Below are 23,065 nucleotides of genomic sequence, written 5' to 3' on the forward strand. Positions count from 1 at the left end.
GTCAAATTCAAGAGAAAAATCACTTAAATGTCATTTCTAATCCCTGCAAGCCTCTGCCATCCCAAATGTTCAAGATCTTCCAGTTCCATTAATCTGCACGTCCTGTTGCACAGTCAGGTCAGCTTAGACCAGGCATTAGCAAGACATTACCATGATCTATTTCCAGTCAGACCAGCAGGTACTGGGAGAGCAGAAGCAATCTCAGCTGTAGACAAGAAGGATTTCCAATGGTGTCACCAGATTTGCCTCCTCATTTTCACAGCACAAGGATGAAAATGTGAGCATGAACAGTGGGAAGAGGTAGATTCATTTCCCGAGGAAATTAGACTGAAACAGTGGCACCAAATCCATTTGACAGCACCACCAGTTTACCTGTTCCTACTTCTGCCCCATCCCTGGAAGTGTCCAAGGCCAGGCTGGACAGGGCTTGGAGCAATCAGGTGTAGTTGGAGGTGTGGGAAGAGGTGGGACTGGATGAACTTTAAGATCCCTTCCAACCCAACCACTCTGTGATTCTGTGATTCTTTCCAGGACACAGACAGCACTCATGGCCCAACTTATCTCCCCCTCAAACCCTAATTTTTGGTTACCCCTTGCTCTGATCTCGATGCAGACCAATGAGGCATTTCCAAAGAGACCATAGGGCCCCACCTGCAACAGTTCTTATGCCAACTCATCACTTTGCCACTGTCTCAGTGACAACACTTCTTAAATCAGGAGAAGCAAAACGCTGTGTAACCCAATGCCTCGGATATCTGCAGGTCCAGAGGGTTTTCCAAGGAGATTATCTCATTTTAAAAAAATAAAGAAATAAAATAAGATTAAAAAGAAAAACAAACCAGAGTTTGTTCAACTTCTACTCCAGTGCCTTCCAGAACCAGGGCAATCACCTCTGGCCTGCACAGAAGAACAGAGTGTCCATCCACCCTGAGCATCATTCCAGAGGCACATTCCCTGCGGGCTCCTGAGGCAAGGACTGGGTCAGGGCCACCAGACGGGATGGGATGGGCATGGGTGTGTTCAGAGCAGCACGAGCCTCTCAGGAGGAGCCTCAGAACCAACGGGGTTGGGCAGAAGAGTCGCAGCCCTGTTTGATGGGGGCAGCTGGGGGCACCTCGGGCTCCAGGAGGCAGACAGGGAACTGCTGCCACGGGAGCACGGCGCTTATCCCGCTGCCTCCCGGGATCAGCTATGTGGATGGCCTTGGCAGACAACAAGCGCTGGCACATAGTGACAGCTTTGGCCCTTCCCATGGAGTCCTTCCCCAGGCACAGAGCACAGGAAGGGCTCGGGAGAGCATCCAGGGGAGGGCACTGCATGTGTCGGGACTCCGGGGCAGAAAGGCCGAGCGGAACCAAGGGCAGGCTGAGACAGGCAGGGGTGTAAAACACACAGGGCTGGGATGATCAAGCAAGAGAATATTTCAGAGTCTGGGCCCTGCTGGATTTTTAAAAAAAAACTCAGAAGCAGGAGCACAAGGAACCACTTAATGCCTATTTGTCTGAGCCTACTTCTGCCAGGGAGCACCTGAGAGCACACGCTCCCAAAAACCACACGGGCTGGATGTATGGGCTTAAAATACTTCCATGAGACTCCCTCTGCTTCTTCCAGAAGCTGGGAAGAAAACAGTGGCAAATTCACCAACAGGCTGGGTCATCACCTGTGGCAACAAACCACCTAAACACAGGTGGGCAGGAATAACGTGGATAGGGATGGGGAAAAGGCACATGGCTCCAAACACAACACTGATTAGCACCTCCCTAAAACAGGAGGTCCCTCACTTTCCTCTTCTCCAGCTTCAGGACCAGGCTTGGCCCCCAAAACCACACACACAACACAGCTCCACAACTCACTACAACACTATTCCCTCCACATGCTTTCCAAAAGCACTTTTTCCTCACCAGGCACCTAGAACCCGTTAAGAGACAAAATACACGTGACCTAGGAAATGTCAGTAGTCCTCCAGTTTTCTTTCAGGTCCATTCCAACCCCTTAACATTCCGATTCTTTGACAGTATGAACATTCCCCTTCCTCTTTCCAGCCCATTCCAGATGTGCCTCTCTGCTCATCACAAGTACAGATGTGCAGCAACCAGTAATTACTGTTATGATAGAACTTTATTTACAATTTTTCTAGAGCTTAAATTGAGCCAAGGTGCTTCAGCAGAGATAAAAATCTCAGCCTAAGGGTGACATTTCAGGATTGTTCCAAGCTGAGTCAGCCCAGCTGCTCCAGGACCACAAACTATGGATGACCCGGCTTCCCCCCCCTCAGACACACCACCAACACCCCTGGCACTGCAGCCAGCTCACAGATCACTGCAGCCAGCTCACAGATCACTGCAGCCAGCTCACAGATCACTGACAACCTCAGCTAAACAAGCCCCAGTGCCTGCTGACTCAAAACACAGTGTAAGTCGTGCTCCTACTACACACAGGGCTGTGCTTTGAGGTTTAGTCCCAGTCTGGAGAGACCTGCTCGGCCTTTCAGACCCCTCAGACATGGAAACACTGCAGAAGATGCTGTTTTAGCAGGGCAAGGAAGCCAGCTCTGTGAAAACAGCAGCAGAAGGGATGCTAGAACACCTTCCACATCCTGGAACTCCTCTAGCAGCATTCCAGAACTGTGGGGTCTGGTCTCCAAAAGCCATGCAAACAACCATCTTCCAAAAACCACTATCACCTCTTCTCCTACCTGGCACTGCTGATTAAATACTGATAACAAGATCATTAATTTTTCCCCCAAATTATGCCCCTTGCTGCATTTGCAAGCAAACAGTATTGAGTCTAACCCCATGTGCTCCATGTAAGATGCCAACATCATCCTGATGTTTCCTTGGATTCCTCCTCGTAAGGCACAGCCTGCAAACAACCCATGGCTACAGCACAGACCGACCTAAGGAGAGGCAGAGCCTCTGTCAGAGCTTATTGATTAAATCTTTCCTTTGACAACACATCCTGAACTTCAACCAGAGAGGAGAAAAAAAGAGCTGCCCTTGCTTTACAGGGGTTGTTTATAAAATACTGCCAATATAGGATGCCTGTGTGAAAAGAGGAGGAGACAAGGAAGAGGCTCAGAGCTGTCTGAAAACAATGGACTGTGACCACAAAATGATTGACTGCACCTTTATTTAGAATCCCAGACCGGTTTGGCTTGGAAGGGACCTTAAAGCCCATCCCATTCCACCTCCTGCCTTGGGCAGGGACACCTTCCACTAGACCATGTTGCTTCAAGCCCCATCCTCTGCTCTCAATAAAGCTTGACTCAGGGCAGAGGCAGTGTGGAACAGGCTCCTGAGCTGATCTCCTCACCAGGGACCATGTCTCTGCAGCCACCCCTTTGCAAGATGGCAAAACCAGTGGCAGGAGTCCTGAGGATCCACACAACCCACTGACAACATCCCTTCAACTCCTGGTTTTCCAGCAGAACACAACTTTACTGGATCTGTCCCAGGAGACCAGTTCTCACAAGCATTGCCACTCTCAGAAGTGCTGGTTTTCAACTACAGTTTCAACTCAGACCTCTTCCAGAAAATATATTTGAAAACCTCAAACATCATCAGACATCCCCTCAAAGAGTTTGAATCTCTGAAGTCAGTTTCTGTCTCTAAATACACTGTGGGAATAACAGCACTGTAAAATCCACCATCAGCTTAATGTTCAGTTGTGGCCAGAAGAGAAATTCTAATACCGGAGAATAATAGAAAATAAAAATAGAACAGCAAATTTGCAGCTGTATCAGCTCAGTTCCCCCAAAACCATGAATATTTTGTGCAAATCCAGACACTCCCCCTCCTCTTCCAAAACACAGTACAAGAGTTTTAAAAGGGCAAGGAAAAAAAACCCAGAGGTGTGGTACCAATTCCTCGTGCAGGTGAAGCAGATTATAAACCTGCAGCCCAGACAGAGATGGCTTAAAGGTATTACAGTGCTGCAGACAAATCACTGATTGTTCTGCTTTCCTGTTTGTTTCAGAGCTGGAAGTTTTTCCCATTCTTTTGCAGGGAGGGAGGCTGGGTGGACACGGGAGGGAGGGAAGGTACTGGAAAAGGTGCCAAGGTGAAGAGTGTTCTCTGCATGTCCTGCTCCTCCTCTGCTGCACTGAGAAACTCTGGCCTGGGGGGCTGGGAAGAGCAAAAGCTCTCCTGAATTCCAGAAGTAAATGCACAAACTTCTTAGGAAAGAGGGCAAACACAAGAGGACAAACACCAAGTGCTTCTGCAGGAGGCCAGGAAACCCAGGAGACACGTCACTGGCTCTCAGGAGAGCGTTTGAGAAGAGCCAGCAAGTGCACGTCCTGCTGTGAAACGCCTCCCAGGGGATGTAATCCTGGGAAGTTTACTCCGTATAACTTCCTACATTGCACTGAAATCCCACATCTGAGCCCTCACAGTTTCCACACCAGTGGTGAGCACACCTGCACTCGGCAAGTTCCATAAAACACTCGGATGAACCGGCAAGGGGAAGTATCCCGGTGCTGCTGGGGTATCCTCATGGAAGAGGGACAGAGCACCACCAGTGTGAGCACCCAAAACCTTCAGGACAGTTAGAACCGTGTGAGTAAGGATTAAAAGCAAACCCAGCCTAATCCAGCTGTTCCAAACAGCTTCCCAGCAAGAGAATGCCAGGTACGGACATGTCACAGTGCATCCAGACTGACCAGTCCAGCCCTTATTCCCAGGACATCCCATCCTTACTAAACTCGTTATTTCCTTGCCCTTATCCTGCAGCAGCAAAACCAGAGGTACCAACCTTTAAGATCAAAAGCTCAGTGCAGGCACTCAAAGGCACAAACCACATCATTACCCAGCACTTCAAGGAATCAACCCCAGTGCATTTGTTTAGCAAATGCTGACATTTCCCTGCCACCACCACAAGTGATTCTCACAGGACAGCCCAGAGCAGAACAAACACTGTGCTTCCGCCTCTCCCTGAAACTCCCCCAGTGTGGGACACACACATTGTGCAGGTTTCTTGCCGGTGTGCTCACACCAAACATCCTCACCTCGTGACAGGCTTTGGGGGAAGTGTTCAGGCAGAGATTTCACCTCTAACCACATCTTCCCAAGTGTTAAATTACAGTCTGTGTGCACTGAGACTTCAGGACCAACCGATACCTCCTCTGGATTTAGGCAGTCCCTCCAGGAACTCTAATCCCTTACTCGACAGTCCCTGGTAGTTTCCTTTGGAGCAATCCTGCTATTATTCCAGGCAGTGGCTTGCTAAGCAAGTCTGTGCAATATAAGCAGTGCTATACATGCACTGAAGTCACTGTCAGACATGAAAAGAAAACAAAATGAACAACAGCCACAAATGGCAAGACACCATTAACTAATTATGAGCTACTTTATTAACATGGAACTAATCCACAGCTATTCAGGGGGAGCAAACCTAGATGGAAATAATTAATCTAATTACATGTAACAGAAATTCCCTATAAAAATAAGCAAGAAAAATTGCATTCTGCAGTGTCATATCCTCTTGCTTCTCATTGTCAAGGAACACTCCAATCCTCATTTCCAGGGCACGCAGATTCCTGGAGTAAGGCTGCCTTTCCCAGGCTCTTTCCAGTTGTGTTCCAAAGCCAGCTGCCCAGACTGATCTCTGGTGGCTTTAGCTCTGTAAATCCAAGCACTGAGGCACTGGCCCAAACTGAAAACATGGGGACACTGATATGTCAGTACAAGGGAAGACACCCTTCACCCATTTCAGTGTTAACATAGAAGTAACCCAGTTAGCACTTCTGCCAGTTCTCCTCACTGAGCTTTAGACCAAGGGCTCCTTGGACAAAATCCCTCATGGTACCTTCCCATAGAATCTTTTGCAGAGCACCATCTTGACCAACACTTAGAGCTGCTCTGAAAGCTGAAGGTGCCTCCACAGCCTAAGAGCAAAAACCTTAAATCTTCTGGTAGACACCTGAAATCCCAAAAGTTTTGTGGCCCTTCTCCCTCCTTGCTAAGGAGTATACAAGATTTACACTCCCCCAGGTCTCACACTGCTAGCAATAGCACTGGGCAGATCTCTCCTCTCCTTTTATTGATGTGGAAACCACGGCAGGTATCTCGAACACAAACGGAAGCAAAAACACTCTGGGAACAACCAAGTGGGTGAGAAGTGGACTTAGAAACCCTCCAATGCATCATCCAAGACTCAGAACAAAAGATCCCCAGCAAGTCTGGAAATACCACCTCATGTTCACTCTGTGGGAGCTCCAATTTAAAGTGGTCAACAGCTTGGAAGTATTTTTTTTCTTTTGGAGTCGAGCAGGAAGAGCTGCAGATTCAGAAATGCAAGTGAGTGTGCGTGAAACCTGGGCCTGGGCAGATTCGCAGGAATACAGAGCCCTCCTTGACTAGCAAGACTCTGGCAGAGGGTCTGAAAGAGCAGGATGCTTCTGAGCTCCATCCAGTTTCTCAGCAAGAGCAGCAAGAACAAGCAGTCTCACAGATGGATCCGCGTGGGAGGGAGAAAGGATAAAAGTCTGCCTCGGGAGCCTGTTCCAGCTGCTACTGAAGCCTTAGGAGTCGGTACAAATTGGGCAGAGCTACCTATAAAAATCTAGAGCCTTGGCTTTTTCTGAAGCCCTCTTCTTTCCCAATTCCATGTTTTTCCTCCATCCTACTATTTCTGCATTTGAAAGAGTTCAAATCAGAGCTGAAAGCAGTGCCTGAAAGCTGAAAGACAGAAGGTAAGTGAATACTGGGAGTGTGTCCCGTTTCTTCACTCCTTCCTTGCAGATCACCCTGGCTACACTCACTCAGCAGCAGAGAAATCAAAACTCCTTTTAAACACTTGACTGAGAAGTGACTAAAAATGGTATATTCGAGGCCAGGCTGGAGCAATTCAGTGAGGGGCAGTGCTGCCTAGGGCAGAGGGGTGGGGCACGTGGTTTTTCAGGTCCCTTCCAACCCAAACCCTTCTGCGATTCTATGTTTCTGTATTCTTTTTACCCAAAATCCCCCTGACAACATTTTCAGTGCCAGGGAGCTCACCTCCCTGACTGGAACCAGTTCTTTACCTGGGGTTATTTTTCAGATCCTCAGGTAGCAAAGGCAGAGAGAAAAACCTTTTCACGTACTTGAGCTGTTCAAGCCACATCTGAACTTTTTGTTCCTTCCGACAAAGAATCAAAATTACTGGTCACTAGCTGTGCCTAACCCATCTGGTCTCCCAGCATAAAATAGCTGAGTACATGTGTCATCAATCACTGTTAATTACTTCATTAACTTGGAAAAAGAATATTGACTTTTTTTAAAGAACAAACATTGTTTAAGGTCAGCCTAGTTTTGTTGGTTTGTTGTTTGGTTTTTTTTTTTTTAATTGAATGCTATCTGATTACCCAGAGAAAATAATTTAGTCTGAACACTAAAGCAACCCTGTCACATAACTCGTGCAGTTCTTTTGTCTTATATGAAACATTTCCCTGGGTCTCTTCTGGAACCGACAACGTGGCAGTGCCAGTTTTAACCAGAAACTTCGTGGTGTGTGTTCTCAAACACCCCGTGCTCATGTGAACTGGGTTGCTGTTCTCACCTAATGCCCCAGTGCCTTTGGAAGCCCTGACCTTTGTCATGCTCTGGGAAAGAAAAATGCCTCAAGGCCTCCACAAACAAGTTGCATCATTTTGGAGTGGACATTCAGCCCTCTGCTGTTGGCTACAAAATAGTGACACAAAGAGAGAGAGATGACAGAGGTTTGTGCACTTTCATGTGTGACAGATCCCCTGCCAGCACGGGCTGAAGTTGGTCAGGATCCACACGGCGTGACGCACATTCCCCTTGGATTCTCCCACTGCTCCAGAGGCTGGCTGGGATCACCCCGGATGGTCTCAGCCCTGCTCCACACCTGGGTGTCCCCTCAGGTGAGCTCACCCCCCTTCCAGGCAGAGGGATCCCCCGCTCACCTGGCCCTGCCCACAGAGCCCCATCCCACCTGGCTCTCTGGGAAGAGCCCCTTAGCTCAGGATCTGTTACATTTTCCATCCCCCAGTTGGTGGCTCAAACACTGTTTTGTTTGAGGGCCATGACCATCCACACACATCCCCTGTCGCTCCTTTTCTCCACGTCCCAAAAGTCTGCCCCCAAAAACAGGGATGTGCTTGCCATGCAGACCTCCCTCATTGGAACACCCTTGGCCTTAGACACAGCACATCCTCACCCACAAGAACTTTGGGATCCCATCACGGCATCCAAAGTTTACATTTCTGCCTATTTTGCTACTTCTGTCTGGCACTGAATGCTAATTATGCTCCAAAACACTGCAACCCAATCAGCCAGGCCCCAGTCCCAATGGACTTCACAGAATCATGGAATCTCACAGTGGTTTGGGTTGGAAGGGACCTTAAAGACCATCTTGTCCCAACCTCCAACTTGTGGTGTCACTGCCCTTTCTCCTTTTAATGTGCCTCTTTTCCTACATCCAGTAAAAACCCCTTCCAGTGTCTGAGTGCATCATGCCCCTGTGTATGTTCTCCCTCAGAGGATCTCAGTCAGGGCATCACCGAAACCCAGATTTTACACAGGGGCATAAAAGATACTGCATTGAACAGAAGGATAAAACACTCCTATTTCCCCTTTAAAGTGCAAAATAACATTTGTTTTCTTTTGTTGGGAAAAACCTGTTCTCCTCCATCAGCAGCATGTGAAAAGTGATGCTGACACACACCTGGAATAGCTCCTGGAGCTGAGAGCCAGGCTCTGGAATTCAGGTGACTGATGGAGCACTAAATGCTGAGTGAACAGATATTTTTGCCGTGTAAAAAAAACTTCCAGCAGCAGCTGGAATTGTTTTTTTCTTTAAATGATACCTGACAAGTCTGATAGCAGTGATTTTTTATTTTTTTTTTTTGCCTTTTGGAAAAATCCAGAGAAGCACCTTTGCTAAAAGATGCTGCTTTCAGGCCCAGGTTTCTCAGGCAGCACAGCCAAGTCCCTACAGAGCACCCTGCAGCTCACAGGATCATCCCTGGGGATACAGGGCAGTCCTGGGCACCCTGCTCAGCCCATGACTGAGTAACTGAAAGGGCAGCAATCCCCATGGGAAGCTGAAGTAAATATATGGCTTTATATTCACAGGGGTTCCACGTCTTCCAGTTGCTCTAGTTTTAAATTACAAGCCATGTTTTCGAGCCACAACCACGGCCAGAATACAAAAAACAAGTCAATCACCACTGAACTGAAAATTCTTGTGTTGTATCCCTCTAAATAAGGTTAATATTTTCATGACCAACATCACCCTTTAATAAAAACTAGAATCTTCAGGCAAATTTTTCAACCTTAAAAGCTGACAAGCAAGAAAAGCAAGGAAGGAACAACTGGCACTACTCAGACTTGAGGGGGTTTGGGCTTCGTTTTTATATATTTATCTTTTTTTATAACACCATCAAAGCCAAAAAGGATAAAATCCTTCAAAGAAGTACTTGCAGGTTACCTTGAGAGACAGGAGCCAACAAACTTTTGGGAGTTTACCTCCAAGGTGTTGCTTCCAACATCGGAGCTGTTCCTTAGCTCAGTGGGAAGGAAATGCTCCATTTACTTTAGGATTTACACCACATTTTATATGGCCCACGTTGTCTGTTTGCACAACGTGAGCACAGCAAGACACACTGGAATTATTCTCTGAAATAAGTAAAAATTGGATTGTAAAGCCACGAAAAGTTGGACATGTTTCAAGGACTGATCCAGCACCTGCCGGGGGGGTGGGTTAAGGTATGTTTTAAAATACTGTCTCTGTCAGCTGAAAAGAGAGATTTCAACTCAGTGTCCTCAAGCCCTAACTTAGGGTCTGGGTTGGAAGGGACCTTAAAGCTCATCCCCTTCCCACCCCCTGCCATGGGCAGGGACACCTTCCACTAGCCCAGGGTGCTCCAACCCAGCCTTGGACACTTCCAGGGATGGGGCAGCCACAGCTTCCCTGGGCAACCTTCCACCCTCACAGCCAACAATTCCTTCCCAATACCCCTATCCCAATAACCCTGCCCCCTGGCAGTGGGAAGCCATTCCCTGTGTCCTGTCCCTCCATCCCTTGTCCCCAGTCCCTCTCCAGCTCTCCTGGAGCCCCTTTAGGCCCTGGAAGGGGCTCTCAGCTCTCCCTGAACCCTTCTCCAGGTGAACCCCCCCCCAGCTCTCCCAGCCTGGCTCCAGAGCAGAGGGGCTCCAGCTCTTGGAGCATCTCCAGGGCCTCCTCTGGACTTCCTCCAACAGCTCCACGTCCTTCCTGTGCTGGGATCCCCGAGCTGGAGGCAGCTCTGCAGGTGGGGTCTCACCTGAGTGGTGAGAATCCCCCTGCCCTGCTGACCACACTCCCTCCCATGCAGGAGATGGGGGTTTGGGCATTTCTGGGCTGCTGGGGCAGCCAACCACCATCCACCAACACCCCCAAGCACAGACAGAACATTCCTCCCCGTAACACGCTCCTCTTTCAGGGTGGGAACCAAGCAAAGTAATTTACACCTGAATTTGTCCCTCTTCAGGCTTCCCTCCCCATTTTTAAAACATCACAGCCCAACCTTCAGAGTGTTTTATTCACTCTTTTGAGTTTGGGGATTTTGGACTTTTCCATGCTCCTAAATACCCCCCTGTAACTCCACACGAACGGTTTCAGCCACCACACCAGGAGCAATTGCTTGGCTTTCAAGATAAGCTGCCATTAGTCACCAAAGCTATGCTGTGCAAGATCTCCTTTCACTGTATCACCTGCCACTTGGAATACTCCAAAATATATGGACAGGAAGGACTACAAGACAAAAACAACAAAGATTTTGAATGGAAGTGTTAATCTGGGTACATCTTGTGCTTTGTAAGGGGGTTGGAGCGAGGCAGGGGTCAGTCTGTTCTCCCAGTGACAGGACTGCAGGAAAGAGCCTCAAGTTGTGCAGGGGAGGTTTAGGTTGGATATTGGAGAATATTTCTTCATGGAAAGGGCTGGGCAGTGGTGGAGTCCCCATCCCTGGAAGGATTTGAAGCTGTGCAGATGTGGCACCTGGGGACAGGGGTTAGTGGTGGAACTGGCAGCGCTGGAGGAACAGTTGGGACTCGATGATCTTAAAGAACTTTTCCAACCTAAATGATTCTGTGATTCCATGAACGTAATGATTAATAAGTTATATTACGGCAGGGAAGAAAAATGGCCTGACAGCCAACGCCTGCAGCCACCTCCAGCCCACAGCACAGTCCCTTCCTGAAGGAAAACACAACCCCTGTTACCTCAAAGCACACTCCTAGGCTGGGGCGGGGGAAGGAGATTGCAGGAATATTTTCCTGAAATGGAACGGGGAGATAAGATTGAGTGAGAAGGAGCAGAGGCTGCTGACACATCCAGAAGCACAGAAGCCAGTAAATATGCAAATAGGCCCCATTCCTGCCAGTAACGCTCAAACCAACTTTGGTTCTGCTAAAATATATCACATTAAACAAGAGAGATAAGCCCAGCACAGATCTAGACAGAACAGTTCCCTTTCACCAGCACAGCTTTACTTCTCATTCCAGGAAATCCTGAACAAAGCTCTCCATTCAAAAAGTCTCCACTTTGACTAACCCAGTATTTGTGAATAACTCTGGACATTTACATGTTAGTTGTCTAATCTGTCTATTAAAAACCTTACTCAAAGCCATCAAGCACCCTGACAAAGCTGCCTCCATCACCAATTACAAACCCTTCCCCAAGCCAGCCAAGGCCTTGCTGCCCCAAAGCCACCAACAGCAAATTTCACACGAGATGTCAGAGAGGACAAAATAAAGGCTGCATTGACCAGGTATTCCTGAGATTCCAGAGCAGGAACTGCATTTGTTGTGGCCTGATAGGGGATGACAAACTCTGGAGATGATAAAGGCATTACTTGGACATCCATCTGTTTTCCTTGGAGTTTGGAGAGACCCAACAAGCAGAAATAGGAAAAAAACAAAATATATACAGGATTTCTTTTCATCTACAGGAAGTACAGACGTGTGAAATAAATATATATACATTAAAACACCACAGGCAAAGAAAGGATTGCTACCACCTCTGAATCAGCAACAAGAGCTCAAAGGCCAGCTCTGGGTACAGTCTGAGCCACATGTTTTGCACATTTCTAAGCTCTTCCCTGCTATGGCAAGGACTGAACTCAGCTTCAGCAACTTATTCCAGTCAATGAGCCTGTTCCCTAATAGAGGAAAACCAGTCCTCCAGCCTTTCCTAGTAGAGGAAAACCAGTCCTCCAACCTGGCCCCCCTTGGATCCTCTTCTGAGATTTCAGTACACAGGGAAGAGCATTGAGAACTTCAAGCAATTGCCAGCATCAAAAAGCGAGTGTGGACAAAAACTGGAAAGATGTAAAAAATAAAGCTCAGACCTTTCCAGGCTGAACAAGCCTCCCACTGACGGCACAACACAACAGGAATGATTTGCCCAGCGCTGCAGAGGGATTAAAGCAGGTTACAGCTCTCCAGGAGCAGGAAGACCGCAGGAATTAGCACGGGCAGGAAAGCAGCCCCACACCTGTGGTGAACACAGCAGAGAGCAACTTAACAAGGGATCCTCGGGAAAACTCCCAGGGCTGCAGCTCCTGAGGAGCTAAATGGAGACATGAGGAGGGGCTGGGAGAGAAGAGCCTCGGGAAAAGGGAAGAGCCCAGCAACTGGAAAATGCCAACACCTGTGCTCAGAGCTCACCTGTGCTCAATCCCTGCTCCTTCCATCCCAAGCACAAGCACTGGGAGGAAAACCCCAGGACCTTTGCTTCTGGTTGCCTCAATTTGACACCCACACTTGTTGGTTGGCTCCAGCATATGCTCAGAATTCCCTTATCCGGATTCTGTGCCTGCGATAATTCCCATTTTCCTTGCCAGGGCTAAGAAGGAGCCTCAGAGCTATATGCTGAGGCCCTGGAATTTAAATATACGATAACACTGTAAATAAAAGGAAACAAATTCCTTAAGGAAAACCTTTCCGCGTGCCAGATCAGTTCCCAATAGTAACTGCTCTGCTTTGACAAGAGATAAATATTTACAGTTTGAAACAGAGAACACCTTGTGTTGCAATGCTGGAACACAAACCTCATCAGTCCCCAGGATCCTTAAGGGGGGCTTTTGATATTTAAAAGAAAAAAAAAGAGAATTAAACCCCCAAGCTGAGCACTCAGAAGCTCCCACACACTACTGTGCTCATCCACCCCACCACAACGAAAACCTCAAGGTACTCACACAGAGAAACTGTCAAACACACTGAACCCAGAACAGATTTTCACGAAAGGAGACCTCATCCCCCAGGGAATGTAGACAGTTTACAGCAAAAGTCGAAATTACTGCCAAGAATGCGCTGCCTTTTTTTTTTATTTATTTAAATATAGTCTAACTTGCTTCTCTTAGATGTTCCTCTAGTGGATGCAGACACTGAAGATTTTTCTTCCTGGAGCAAAAAGGCAGCAAGGAGGCTCAGATGTCCATGTCAAACTCCTTGGATTGAGAGATTCCACACTGGGAATACCCTTGGGAGAGGGAAGGGAAAGCTCAGGCTCTGTTAGGTTATCTCTCAGCTTCCAGCTGCCTCCAACATCCCGGCTGGATCAGCTCCTTCCAGCTAAGGAAAGAATGTGGGGAATGTCATTCATAATGGCACTTGGGAAGCCTGAGGAATGGCAAGTGTACAATAACTGGATATCCTTGTCCCGAGGAGGGGGATAACCTCGTGCAAGGAGATGTTCTCACTTCCAGCAGCTACCGCTCAACTCGCTCGGCTCTGGGGCCGCTTTAGGCGAGGTAAACACCCAATTAAACAGGAATGGGTTTTTTTGTGCTGTCTGTGCAGTCCAAACTCCCATTTCTAACAGGGCCTGCACAGCCTGGCTTAGCTGTTACGCTCCGGGATTCCGTATCTGACGTGTCACGTTCCTCACCCAACTGCTATTTGGGCTTTTATGGCACGCTCCCTTTGAAGTGGGGCGGCCCGACGGAAGAGTTCAATGTCTACCTCCCAGCCTCAGCTTCCTTACTTCCTCCTCCTCTTACTACTACAGGGAATTATTACCTTGTGCAGAACCCTCCTGCCTTGGCCCCGCTGCTGCTCTGCAATCCCATCCCTGCAGCCAGCCAGGCCTTCTGTTCCCTGCACAAGTCCTCCCTTTGCTCCCCTGCTTCCAGCATCCCTGCACAGCAGTTTATTTTTAGACCAGCTTTTTTATAGCAAAGCCCAGAAGCAGCACACTTTCAGTGCCAAACGGGATTCAGTGTGATTTCTAACACTGTCAGTGGACTGAAGAACACCCGAGTTTGGTGGTCACAGAATGTTGGTGGGACTCCGTGCCTGTCACCCAGGGCTGACCCCTGGGCACTTGCTGCAGTGTTCTCCCAGCTCCACACACCACTTAGTTCATCAGGCTCATCCCAGTATTCCCCACAAGGGATCCCTGTCATTCCCATCTCCATCAAAAGAATTGTTTTCCCATGCACGTGCAGCTGCACGGAGAAGGACCTGATCCCCCAAACCAGCACACCCTGATTTTCACACTTGCAGTGCCAGGAACCAGACAAGAATCCCAGAATCACTGAGGTTGGAAAAGACCTCCAGGATCATGGAGTCCAACCCTGGAGCACTGAGTGCCACATCCAGCCATTCCCTGAACACCTTCCAATGCCTGCCCACCCTGTCAGGGAAGGAATTCTTCCTCATGTCCAGCCTAAATGTCCAGACCCAGAGCTGTGCTGGCCCAGGAGAGCCCAGAGCTTCCCCCCTGCAGCTCCACAGGAATGTTGGCAGTTTGGGGTCCCCACTCACAGCCAGCTGCAGTCAAAGGGGAGATCCCAGCTGGCTTCCCCAAGGCTGGATCAGGCCCTGAGCCACCAATACAGCCAAGGACAAGAGCCCAAATATCCAAAGTGAGGCTCCTACCCAGCTGTATCACCGGCTTAACAGGGGTCAGAGGTGGTTTTCCAATTACAAATTCCAATATTTTCCTATTTTTTGTGATGGTTGACCACTTTCAGAGCGATTATAGAATAACAGAACTACAGAATCAGATCCACCAGGTACCACCACCACCTTTGTCTGTTCACAAAGCACAACCTAGTGCAGGAAACAGCAGCAAAAGATACCCAGATATAGAGGTGAAGAGACCGTGTAATCTGAGTAAATGCAACCCAAAAAATCACACAGTAGAAGTCTTTTCTGTTTTGAACCATTCCCAGTATGTCCTCATGAACAATATTTCAATGCCAAGGCCATCTTCTCCAAGGTACCAAGAGCACCAAAATCAGAGCTACACTTTGCCCTGAAATCACATCAGTAGAAGCCTTTTTGTCCTCTGGTCCAGAAGTTCTCCCACAGGTTTGATAATTCATAACATAAAAACTCTTGATGCCCTTTCTCCGAAACAAGTGTTTGCAAAGCTTCAGGTAGGAGGTGTTTTCCCCAGTTGGAAATATTTCCTTCCCTGTTGTGATTAAGCCCGTCCGAGGCGCAGGGAGCAGATGAGGCCGCAGGGGTGAACAAACAGGACGAGGCAAAGCCTGACAAAGACAGGCAAACACAGCCCCCAGCAAAGCATCCAACACCTACCACGTGCAATCAGAATAAACACTCTTTCCAGTCCTCTCCCTCCTCCTTTGTCATGCTCCCAGGTTAAAAATCCTGCGAGAGAGACTGCCCTGACTCCAGTGCCTCCAACCAGCACCTGACAGCAGGGGACAGTTGTGGAAGTAAGTAAGTAAAGTATGTTTTTCTCCCAGCCAAAGCACTGCTATTAAATTCAACCAGAAAATCAGTGCTGGGTGGGAGAAATGCACAACATGATCCTGATAGAGAGTCATTTATTTTGGGAGGTTCCTGTACGCCAAGTAGTGAGGAAGAACTGAAAAGCAAAGGCAGCTCATGGTACTGCTGTCCAGCCCACTGGAAGGACTGGTTACCCAGCAGGACATCCAGCACCAGATTCCAACACTCCTGACTGCGTGGCCTCTTCGCCCCGCGTTCCCTTCCTCTTCAGCACAGAACAAGGACAAGGCACAGAGTTTTGAGCATTCTCACAACCAAACACCCGGGCCTTGCTCCAGCACAGTGCTGAGCAAACGTGGAGAACTCAGTCTGAGCAGCAATTCCCACCCCCAGCAGAGCCGAGGGCACAGAACCCAGGGGCTGGTTTGTTGTCCTACAGCAGGAACAGCAGCGGCACACCAGGCTCCCTGGGGAGCGAGGAAGGGCTGTGCCTCACAACAACCCCCCAGAGACCCTGCCAGCATCCATGGAATCACTGAGGTTGGAAAAGGCCTCCAGGAGTCCAGATATTAACCCAGCACTGTGAGGGCCATTTCCTTCCCCGCCCCTGACGATGCTCCAGCGGCACAAACCACACTCAGACCGCAGCAGCTCCTTGGGAAGGCGGCACGAGGCACCTCAATGAGTTCCTGCCCTCTCCAGCTTTAGAAGAGGTGCCAGCCTTCATCCCCTTTGCAAGAAACATGTCTCCATATCTTCTGAGCTATTCCAAGATACGTCTGTGCTCCCTTTTTCCCCAAATGGCCCAAGGGAACAAGCCAGGCTCCCCAGGAGGACAGCAAGAGGCCAAGCTCCGTGGCAGAGTCCTGCACCTTTGTTCCCAGTGAGACTCTGAGGTTCCCTCCTGACTCACCCACAGCACCAGGGACAGCAATTTTATTTGAATTCTACCTCTGCTGGCTAGAGAAGGGACTCTTTTCCTGGGATGAAAAGAGTTCCACATCTGCAGTGCTGTAAAATATAATCCTGCCTGCAGGAAAGCTCAGTTTTATCTACAAATTCTCCTTCCAGGAGAGGCCCTCTTGCCTCACAGTTTGCACCACAGCTCTTCCTCTTCCAATGATCCATGGGAATTCAATAATCTTTACATCCCTACTGGTTTGCAGTTGGAGCCACTGCGTTCAAAGGCCAGCATCCCACTGTCCACCCCATCCCATCTCCTTCCAACTCAGCCAGTGTCCACAAACACCTGCAGTGTTCCAGGGTGGAGACTTTCTCCCTCCTCCCTGTCCTGTTTTAGCTCCCAAGGCTAAAACTCACAGACTGTTCCAGTTTTCGGAATCCTCGTCGTTTTAAAGGTGTGAATAATGCAATTTTTCTTCACATTTGTGCAGGTTATTTGGGCAGAAAAGCAAAACCCCCCCACTCTCCAGGAACCTGCAGCAAGGGAGGTTTTTTTGCTCTCTGGAAGAACTACCTGTATTTAGGATTTTAACAGAAACAAGAACCAGGTAAGTGTAGCTCCTATGGGGAAAAATGTAACCTTCCTAATACTGTGAGCAACACTCCCTTTGTGAATACTTGGGAATAGCACACAACAACAGGATTAATTCCCCGTTTCAGGCTCCCAACGTGGATCCTTTTCTTGGAACGATGCAAAAGTTTTGTCAACACAACCCCAGAATTAAGTGGAACATTATTTCTCCGAGCAAATGCAACATAAGCTGTTGGAGCACATTGGGAAAATCCAGCCGGCAGAAGGATGGGAACTGACTGGTGACAGGCCCGTTATGAATAACAGCTATTTCTCAAGTTAAAGCAAATTCTATCAGCAAACCAACACCACCACGTGCCCGTGACAAATGAAACCCCATTTTGCACAGAGCGACTCGCAGTGTACTAATGTTCACAGAAATTAGCTGTAATTAAGTCTCACTGACAGACACCTCATTAAAGGGCCCGTCCTCCCGAAAAATTAATAAAGTGAATTATTTCCTGCTAGTGAAATATCGGAATTGTTCACTGCTCATAAAAGATACATGAAATTCAGTTCAACTGGATGTCAGTGCTCCCTGGGATGAAAGAGTGACACGCTTAAAAAGACATTTAAAACAACACACTGCTCTGCTGCCAGCACCCAGAAAGAGATGCTCAGCCCCTACACATGATTTCATCCTAGGGTGGCAAAAAATAAACCCCTTAAAATACAATTCTTCAGCCAGCAGCTATATCTATCTATGTATATAAATAAAATAACTGGGTTGCTATTAAATGCACATTAAACAAAAAACAAACAACCCCCCTCCAACAAAACAAACAAAAAAGTAACAAACAAACAAAAACCAACCGACCAAACAAACAAAAAAAAAAAAGGAAAATTAAGAGAACATAATCTTGATCAAACTAGAAAAAGAGGGTTCTAATTAGCTGGTTCTAAGATCCAGTTTTCAAATTGCCACTTTTGGGGGTTAAATGCTTCTCAAGTGAGGAACAAAGGGTCAGGCACTGCTGAGGGCACAGGGCTGAGTGTGCCTATGAGCCCGAGCCAGCACAAACTCCCCTGCACTAGGAGATGGCAGTTGGAAGCAGATTTTGATCAAACTTTTCTGAAGTAACACCTAATAGAAAAATGAACCAAAAAAACCAAAGTTGATCAAGAGGCGGCCAGGAACGAATGCCACGAAAAAAAGGCCTGAATTTTTAGGGAGCTGCAATTCCTTACAAAGGGAAAACCACCGAAGCTTTCCAAGAGATTTTACAGCCTTTTCCTAATTGTTCCCTTTTTCAACATCATTATGCAACCTCCTTGTGCTTTCCTGCTTCTGCTACCCCCCTTCTTTTTTCACCCATTCCCTCTCCCCAGTTTCTCCTGGATGCTGTGAGGCAGCTCCTTTAAGACAGCCAGAAATCCAGTGCAGATTTTTCTCTCCTCCTCCTCCTCCTCCTCCTCCTCCTCCTCTCAGTTTAAACTGCCCAAATCTTTCCGGTGAAGAAGCGTTGCCCAAAATCTGCTCACTGCTCAAGCAGCCCTGGCAATGACAGGCAGCACTTCATGAATCATCTGTTATATATTGCCTTATCAACACAGTCCACTGCAGGAGAAAGTAAACCTGGCCCACTTTGGCTTTGTGTAGAACACAATCAAAATGCAAGTGGCATCAATTGCTGGAGCGCTCTGAGGAGCTCCCTCCTCCAAGGACTCAAATATATATATATATATATATATTTATATGTATATATGAGACAACGTAAACTGAACCACAATGCTGAGATTCCTCCACCACACACAGCTTTTACTTTAATTTTTTAGAAGACTATTCATGCCTTTTCACTATTTTGCAACATTGCTGTATTTCTAAGTATTAAAGCTTTAGTGTTTCTGCTGTTTCTCAGCTCACATTGAGAGGCAAACACACATATTTGCATGACTTTTTCAGCCCTCAGCCCTCTGAGTTCCGCAAGTGAGGAGAACCAGGTTCCTTCCACCTGCTCTGGAGCATTGGTGTGCTTGGATCTGGGGATCCTGGGAGCAAAGGGAATGGGAAAGACAAGCCACCCAGGGGGGATGTGGGCTCCAAATTCAAAAGCAATTGTGAATTCAGTGGCAAGACACATCCTGTCACCTTCTCTGCCCAGTAAAACACGCTCTTACAGAAGCACTAATTCCAAGGATTCCAGCAGGACTCTGATAAAATGTAAACCCTTGTACACCAGGTAGCAGGACTGAAAAAGATCACGGGAAAGCGATGGGATAACTGGAGCAGTGAAGTAGGAGATGACACCACCAAAGAAACCAGCAAGAATACTCAGCAAATATTTAATGAGTGTCATTACCAGTGGCCAAATAACATGTTCAATTAATATTTCCTTGTGGTTTGGGACAAGCTTTGCTGTTTGGAACAGGCCAGCAACAGGTACCACTCAGCAAATCCATTCCTCTGGTAACATCACTGTGTGTGCTCACCCATGGATGCAGGAGGAGTAAAAATACAGTCCCAAGGGCTCAGGGGCTTAGATTATACATAGAGATATATATATAGATAGACACACAATGCCAAGGAGTACTTCTTTCCAGTAAATACAAATATCCACAACACCAAGGAGTGTGACACTGTCACTTCTTTAACTGTAAAGGACACTAAAGAACTGTTTTAACCCCAAGATTCAGCTGGCACAGCAGGGTAGTGAGCACTCAGGTTTTTATGCCCTGAAAGGAGCATCACTTCAGCACACACTTAGAGCACTTAACCCACACAGATCCAGGCTGAGCTCGGGAAAACACGAGGACAACCAGTCCCACTGAACTTACAAAGGCAGGCATGGCAATGGAACACTGGAAGAGGAAGGAAAACTGGCCTAGAATATTTGATTCTATCACATATTATGTATTTGGGGGCAAGTTTTTGTCTCAACACTTGGTTTGGGCCCGTTCCTGTGTAGAAAGTTTGCAGCTTCCCCCGATTTGAAAGCCGCACATTAATCCTGAGGGCAAGTTTCAGGATCACAGACACACCTTAGGCTGGCTTTGGAAGGCCTGTTGCATAGAAAGTACAAACCATTTCAAAGAGGGATTAAGAGGGCTAACTACCCTGAACCCATGGACTCCTGGGCAGTTTTAACCTTCATTTTTAACAAGTCCAGCTCCTCACCCCTGCAGCTCAACACGAGACTGAAGGGTGAAGACTCACCTCCACCTTTCCAGCAGCTATGAACAGGCAGCTCCTGGGCTTCCACTTGAGAAAATCCTTCCCTGTGATGGGGTGAGGCCCAGAGAAGCTGTGGCTACCCCTGGATCCCTGGAAGTGTCCAAGGTCAGGTTGGACAGGGGTTGAAGCAGCCTGGGCTAGTGGAAGGTGTCCCTGCCTGTAGCAGGGGTTTGAATGAGATGAGCTTTAAGGTCCCTTCCAACCCAAACTATCCCATGATTCTGTGGCAGAAGGAGAAGAGAAAAACAAGCAAAAGGGCTGGAATTCCCATGAGCTCAAGCTGCTGCTTTTGAGGAGAGGGCAAACCACAAGGCCACTGCTCATGGTGAAAGCACAACAACCTGCCAGGTTGGACAAAGCTTCCATCCAAAACCTTCCCTAACCCAGCACAGGTCCATGGGACCTGCAAACCTATCCCAATCCAGATGCTCCAAGGGTTCAGGAGGTAGCTTGGAATTCAAGCCCCTAAGGATCTGGGCAAACCACATTTCTTCAAGACAACCCCCCAGCAATCTGCACCCACCTAAACATCTCTTACCAGCTCCTGTTACCAGGTAACTCCCTCAGGAGTTCATCATCAGGTGTCTGTAAACACACCACTCCTACTTCAAAAAAAACACAAACAAACAAACAAAAAAAAATCAAAAAAAAGAAAACAACAACCTAATGTTTGTTTTTACTCTTTTGGTGGGTTTTTTTTTACCTTGTTTGTTTGTTTTACTGTTTTTACCTTTTCAGCAGAGTTGCATCTTCACCAGCAAAGAGATTATGAGAGAAACTACTTTTCCTATTTTCAGAGACTCATGGAATGGTTTGGGTGGGAAGGGAACTTAAAGCCCATTTGTTCCATCCCCCTTCCACCAGCCCAGGTTGCTCCAAGCCTTGTCCAATATGGCCTTTTTTCATTTTGCCAGTGATTCACCATGAAAAGGCAAGTAACAAGTGAAACTCAGCTCCACTAAGGAGTTCACCTGCATCCCACATCAGGATCTTGGTATCCTCCACCTGCCATCTCCTCACTGGACACTCCCTGGGCTCCTCAAGAACTTCACTGCTTTCCCTCCCACCTGCCAGTTTTCCTCTACTTTAGGACAGTCTGTTTAGGAGGAGTACAAGGAACACAAGCTTTTTATGTGCTTTTCTTCCCTGTCTCAGATCCCATTAAGCAAACGACCTATTCCTCTGGTACTCTGAGGTGATTTTCCAAATGCTTTTCCCCTTCCTAAAGCCAAGCCCTGAAGCAAAACCAAAAAAATACTAGAGGGTGGCAAAGTTAAGATCTTAAAGATTTAGCTGTGTTTTTTTGCACCAAGCTCTGACCACCGAGGGCACGGTTTAGTGTCAGCGAGGGGAATCCGCGGGCCGCACGTGCCGGGAGGCGAAGGGAAACACGGAATCCTGGAAAGCCGCAGCTTCCACATTTCGCTTTCTCCAGAAAATCTGCAGTCGCTAAAACTTACTCTTTCTAACTGGGTGGCATTTTACATTTCCAAATGTAATTGAGTGAGCGTGTTGCCATGGTGACGGCAGGGTTCTGCAATAACTTTGTTGCCTCGTAATTGCTGTATATTTGTATACAAGCAGCTGAGCTTTCTTAATTCCAGTGCCCTCAACTCTTCCCCAGCGAGGCTGCTGCAGCTTTTTAGGCTCAGAACTCCAAACAGTGGTGCTGGAAACATCAGAAACGATTAAAACTCAGCGCCGCGACCGCATCACACACACACACACACACACACACACACAAAACCACCACGGAGCCTTGCCAAGAACCAGATTATTATATAAACTTCAGAGCTCCCGAGCTTTTAAAAATGTTGCCGTTACAACAACAACAACAAGAAAAAAAAAAAAAAAAAAGCCCAATTCAGATAATTAACTCCAGGTAGCTTTTGGCAGCGAGAGAAGCACTTTGAGGGCAGCGAGTGCAGCACGAGTCCCATGTATTGACAGGCCGTGATACCAGTAAATCAAAATGCACTGGCCAGGGGGATTATTCCCTCAGGAGCGAAATTCGCTGTGGTTCCCGGGGCCAAAATAATACTTGCTCCATCTTTTCAGCCTCAAATCAACTGTGGGAAACGAGCACGGCAACGAGGTGCCTGTGGTGGGATCAAAGGGGAAGAAACGGGCAAGAAACGGGCAAGAAACGGGCACGAAACGAGAGCACCGATATCCCGCCGCACGCCCCATCGCAGATTTTAACAAGCCATTTTCACACCCTGAGTCCACCCACACCTTTCCAACACCGACCCCCCACTCCTCGGGAGCGTTTTTAGAGCTCTAATGCAGCCTGGAATATGAGGCAAGGCTGGAACGCGACGGCGAGGAGCCTAATTGATGCGAATCCGCCGAAACAGCCTTACTGCCAAGCGAAAAAACCACCAAAAAAAAAAAGCACCTCTTCCACTATCAGCAAACGGGCGCACGACACAATTACGCAAGTGCTTTGAGCGAAGGGCAGGTTCCCTTCCCTCCAGACGCTGCCCAGCGTCAAATGATTGTTATGGAAATCCATCTGCTTACCCCTGAGCTGCCAGGGGGCCGCGGACAACATTTGGGGAGCGGGGAACGTTCCGGGGAGCGCCGGGATCGCGCAGCATCTTCCCTGATAAATCCCTGCAGCAAAACCCACACGCGGCCGCCGGGCAGCACCTCCCTCCCCGCTCCTCG

This window comes from Manacus vitellinus, unplaced genomic scaffold, assembly GCF_001715985.3.
Source record: "Manacus vitellinus isolate BGI_N305 unplaced genomic scaffold, ASM171598v3 scaffold_71_pilon, whole genome shotgun sequence".
In the NCBI taxonomy this organism is placed as follows: domain Eukaryota; kingdom Metazoa; phylum Chordata; class Aves; order Passeriformes; family Pipridae; genus Manacus; species Manacus vitellinus.